Raw genomic sequence first — 6,061 nt, 5'->3', positions numbered from 1 at the left:
TTCAGAAAAGGGCTCAACATGTGCATGGATTTTGATGGGATGAGGAAGCTCAAGAGGCACTTGGCAAAGTGAAAGGTATTCTATAGCAATTGCCTCGAAGGGGTTACAATTGTGGAGAGGAAGGTCACTATGCTCCAGATTTTCCTCACCCACCAAGGGAAAGGGGTGGCATGTATCCTTTGTTTATTCAAGGTAGGGGTCAGGCACAGTTTAATGGCCAAAGAGAGCAGCAAGCAGTTGAAAACCAAGCACAAGCGGCTCCATCAGGTAGTGATGAAGTACAAAGAGTTAACATTATTAGCGTTGACAGGTAGGAGGTTGACATTATGGCCAACAAAAGAGCAGGAGGTGAAAGAGAGACTGAGACGGAGCGTGAAACTAGTGCAAAGAAGGGAAAAGAAAAGTTAAATGAAGGTAGAGAGAAGCCACAGCCAAACAGTAGAAGGCAAAGACGAAGAATTACCCAAAAGGATTTTGAGTTGGGACGCGGTAATCCGGAGTATGATTTGGTTAAGAGATGTTCAAAATCAAAATTCCAACATCACTTTTGGGCAGCTGCTTGCATTAAACCCTAAGTTAAGAAGGCAGTGGTCAACCAGTGTTAGTACGAGGCTTCCCTTGGTGGGAGGAGATGTGCATGCGATACAGAATCTAGCCTTAAGGGTGGGGAGTCCGATCGATGTGCTTCCGATGGTGGATGTTTTACTTGAGAAGAAGAAACATGTTCAAGCCTACATCAATGGTGGTGCCCATGTCTATGTGATTACTGAAGCTTCTATGAGGGATATTTGCATTAAAGTTGTTGCCAGGTCCAATGTGCGAATGAGGATGGCTAACCATTCCAAACCCCATTGTTTAGGAGTGGCACAAGATGTGAAGGTAAAGGTTATGGGAATTGAATGCTTAATCGGCTTTTTTGTCATGAAAGCAGGAGAAAATGCTTATCCAATTATATTGGGGAGGCCATGGTTGTTGGCAATTGGAGCCAAGCAAGATTGGGAGACAGGGGTGTTTACCTTGCCGGATCGGGAAAATAGAGGATAGAATGTGTTGGATCTAAAGACCAAGGAGAGCCATTTTCATCCATGAGCTGGTGGAGATAATCGAGATTTCAGTACTAGTTATGAGTATGAAATTGAGTCTACTTATGATGAAGGGTTGACTAGTGCGAAGAGGAGGAGAGTGACGAGGATTTATTGACACTAGATACAGATTTATTCGGAGTCACATTAGACTCTACCATTGCAAGGAGAGGTATGCAAGTTCCTGTTTGTAGTCTGCAGGCTAAAGAGGTGGAAGATATGCTACGTACAAATTTAACAAAGCAAGAGAAGGAAGGCGATATGAACCTATGTGCATCCTATCCTGACCTATTGCAATAGAGTATAAATATCTAAGGGGAGCTAAAGGAGTGGAGCATCGAATTCTACTTAAAAAAGGATACAAGCCAAAAACACAGAAGCTCAGGAGGTTGGGAGATATTCAAAAGGAGGTTCTATGGCAAGAGATCAACAAGCTGTTTGAGGTAGGTATTATATATCCAGTGATAGCCGTTTTTTTGGCTCTCTGTAATTGCCATAGTGAGTTATCTCACCCTATCAAATCACTCAAACATTGTGGTTACCCTCACCCTTTCACTGTATATAGGTGCCTGTGAGTTAGGGGACTTTTCCCATATCTCCTTACTGAAATAAAAAACCCTCAATTAGCTAGTCATTGGGCTAGTTGAGTCAAAAAAATAAAAAAATAAAAAAATAAAAGTATATTATGGCCCATGCGTATGTAAATATTTCTTTGTATATAGGGCCTAAATAAAATATTTTTTTCATAATTATTTTGGTATTTATTTAAATATTTCTACCTAGGTGTGTGTTATTTATGCTCTGTACATTGCCTCACCATTACCACAATTTTTCTTACCATTTTTCATACTCTTTATTCCATATAGAAATATTTTCATGTAAGCTTCTCTTATATTTGGTGTAACTCCACCCCAACAAAAATCCAAAAAAACTAGTTTTATTTATGTGTATATTTTTTCACTATTGTGATTTTTCCCTTCCTACATCTATTTTGTTTTTTTTCTAAAAAATTAGAACACCAAAAATATTTATCTTTTTATGGTAGCCTCATAATGAGAGAGATTTCTTTTGACCCCTTTATATTTTTTCCACTTATATTATTTATATTTGACATGTACATATTTTTTAGACCCCTCAATATTTGATTTTCTTAGTTGTACTATTCACTTATATCATGATCTCAACAATATCTTCAATTATAGACCTACCAAATAAGGTCAAGGGTAGGTGGCATGCATACATGCACTATGGAGGGCTCACTATAGGAGGGCTCACTCTTGGAGGTATTCAACAGAATCATCCAAAGAAGGACCCCACAAGGACCTTGTGCAGTGGAAAAATACGGTCGGTTTTGCTGAATTTTTAAAGTTCACTTGCTCTCCGAATTTGAAAAGGTGATACAAACAAAAGTTGTAGCTCGTGGGCTAAACTTTTGCCTCAAATTTTTTCATATTTTTTTGAGCTAGGAACTGTGAGCTATGATTTTATTAGTGGACCCCAGTTTTCCTATGCTATGCAGCCACACTCTCTCTTCCACTTTATCATTTTCCTCTTTCGCACACACTTCTCCACTCATCATCCCCACCTCTCTCACCACTCGTCTCTGCACCCTACTCACCTTCTCCTCAACCTTGAAGAATAAGAGAAACCATGGTGAACTCATACCTCCCACACACAATTCCATTTCAAAATTGACCACCTAGTCTCATTTTTCCTCCTCCAAATTACCCATATCTATCAAAAAAACCATAAAATTCAGTCTCTTCTCTTAAAATACAGCATCATGGTGGTTGATTACTCAGCTTCAATTACCTTGTCTCTCAAGGAAGGTCAAGAGTGGAGAAAAAATGTACCGTCAAAGCTAGTGGACCGTCAACAAGCGTCAAAATTGGCCCTACTCAAGACACTTGGAGCATCAACCTTGTAAGAAATCCACCTTTTCTTACCTCTTAAGATTTTTTCTTCCTTATTTGTATCCTACATGGATACTCCCATTGTAAATATCCAATTCCATTTGTAAATTAATACTAACTCTACTAACACTAACCCACTATGAAAAGTCCTATCACCTCCATTTCTCTCCTCTCTCTTTCCCCACCAACTTCTTGATAATTCCAAGCAAAAGAAATTAGATAAATTGCTGAAAATCTAACCCAACCATGGTTAGAGGAGTAACCCTAGCCTTCAAAATTGCTATAAAAGGAGGGTGTAGCTAGCACAAAAAGGGAGGGAGAAGAAAGAGCACTATGCTATAGCTTGAGAAGCCAAGCTCAACCTCTTGAGAAGGAGCTCTTGAGTGGAATCTCATTGGCATTAGGCATATGTATGTGTTGTATTAGGGGTGATTAGCAAGGAAACTCTATGCCATTGTAAGAGAGAGTGATCATTAAATTGAGAGTAGGAAATCTATCATTTCTCCTACTAGAGTAAGCCCAACATTTGCTGAATCAAGGAGGGTGAATTTGGACTAAGCATGGATACCTTGTCTCCCTTCCAACGTGAATTCATGGACAATAATGATGTGTAAGTGTCTTGGTGTTTTATTTAAGTTCTTGATAGCTTGTCTCCGGGTATTGTTATCAATTTAGCCATAAATCCCACATGCTGTAAGAGGGCGACAGGGTGGAGAGGACTCCCCTGGCCTTAAGACAGTGATTGGGGTGGCTTTTTTCTTGTGATGTGTTGTGGTGTAATTTACTGAGGCTATGTTGAACAAATACTAATCTCACTTTTATTGGTCATGACAGATTTGTAAGAAGGCATTAGTGCAACAAGCACCCCCTTCCCCCTTCTCTCTCTTTCTTACATATATATATTTATGTTTGCTTGATCATTAACGATACACTTCAAAGCAGCCCGAGCACCATCTCTCTCTCTCTCTCTCTCTCTCTCTCTCTCTCTCTCTCGTGTTTTAGTGTGTGAGAGTGTTGCATTGGTGTTAGGGTTAGTGTAAATTCCTTGCTTGTTTGTGGGTTGCTCTAATGATTCTCCTCTTTTGCGTCCTAGTTCGCTCTTAAACTAGGTGGTGCCCCTTGTGTAGTTGGGATTTGGCTGGGGGTTTGTTGTTTTGGTTTGTGTTGTGTTGTGCCCTATCCCCATTGAGCAGCACGGGAGCCTTGAAGGGTGTCTAGAGGTTGCTCTTCTTGTTGCCCGCCTCGGACTGCCTCAAATTGGTGCCCCCACGGAGGACAGGCTTGTGTATGTTTTGTGAAGACTCAACCTTTAGCATAATCAAGTAGCTTGCATGAATCACGAGAATTTGTATGATCCCTTCATTCCCATTGCAAGGCAAAAGGTACACATAATTGTTAGTACTAAGTTGCAATTTCAGCGAGTAATTCGTAGAATTTTAGGTCCTCTTAGGTTGGTAGAGATAAACGCATCAGTAAATCCTTTTATTTTGCCTCTCATTAGGTACGACCTTAGTTTGGACATCTATATTTTTGTTTTGTTTTAAGAATTAGGTCATGCATAGACCATGGATAATGGCCCAGGAATACAGTTTTTTCCCTTTCATTTCACTCCACACATTAGAGTAAACATTGCAATTAGTAGAAAAATCCATTTTCAACAACATATGGTATTCATGTTTGGTGCCCAAAGAGTAGGAGAAATTCTCGCGTCACCAAACCCTGTCATTCTACCTCTTATTGATTATCATAGGTCATTTGATGTGAATATTTTTATTTTGTTGTAGAATAGATTGCAATTTAGAAAATATTATTGTGTAAATCTTTTAAAGAAAGAAAAAAACAAAAACGCGTCACTTTGAAATCAATTCAATGGAGAACCAACGCCAAATGTCTGGATATCCTCTTTTCTTTGGAGAGCCTGGAGAGGATGCAGAATTATTTCTAGCGAATTTCAAGATGTCTTGCTGTATCAAGAGGATAGTAACTGATCAAGAACGTGTAGAAATGCTTGAGGTGGTCCTTAGGAAAGATGCTAGCACTTGGTTTGACTCTTTGCCTGAGGAAGTTAAAGGGAATTACACGGAAGTGTTGAATCGTTTCAAGAAATACTTCTTTGATCCCCAAAATACTCAGAAATTATGGCAAGACATTGTTTCTCATAAGCAAAAAGACTTAGATGACTACTACTTGTACAAGCAAGAGTTCCTACGTCTTTGGGCTCTATGGATACGAAATGTTGCTAACCCTGGTGATGGTGCAGAATTTCTAAAGAAGGAGAGGTTCATAGCCGGACTCTTTCCTGACCTTAAGGTAAAAGTTGAGACGGGTGCACCTGCTACCTTTGATGCAACTGAAACTAGGGCTTCTAAGAAATATAGGAAACTCAAGTGCTTAAGGGGGGAGGTTCCAATAGAAGGTCTTAGACCCAAAGGTAAGTCACAAGCATCAACATCTAGGGAGCTTCCTGAGGTAATGGCTAAAGTGATTGAGAAGTTAAATGAATCTTTAAGCAACCTATCAATTCACCTTGCACAAGCTGTAGGTCCAAAGGGACAAGCAAAGAAGTCAGAAGAGAGAGAGCCACGAACTAGGAGAGTCTTGCAATGTTGGAATTGCGGAGAGTCTGGACATGGGATGTATAATTGTCCTTGGCCCCGTGGAGAGCCAGGGATACCTAACTTGAATTACCCAGTGATGAATGCAGGAGAAGGAGCTGGTCAACAACCAAGGCTTCTACAAAGGCCAAATGGACCAAGAACACCTCCACAAGGAGTAGAAGGAGTTCCACCTTTTCCAGATCCAAATGTGCATGTGGTAGAGGTGACAAATTCAAATGAGGTTGACATGGAAGCCAATGGCATTAAGCGTGGCCGAGGAAAAGGTAAAGAGAAAGAAGGAGTCACATCACAGAGTGACCATGGACAAGGCAAGAAGGCAAAGGAAACCAAGAGGACTCGACGTCGTATCAACCTCCAAGACTTCCCTCTTGGACATGGTATGGCTCCGTACAACTTGTTGGAAGACATGAGAGGTAAGGGTCCTGATATTTCATGGCCTCAATTTCTT

The sequence above is a fragment of the Adiantum capillus-veneris genome, chromosome 17, assembly GCF_014529385.1.
Source record: "Adiantum capillus-veneris isolate H3 chromosome 17, ASM1452938v2, whole genome shotgun sequence".
Classification (NCBI taxonomy): Eukaryota; Viridiplantae; Streptophyta; class Polypodiopsida; order Polypodiales; family Pteridaceae; genus Adiantum; species Adiantum capillus-veneris.
This window is presented reverse-complemented; position numbering follows the sequence as displayed.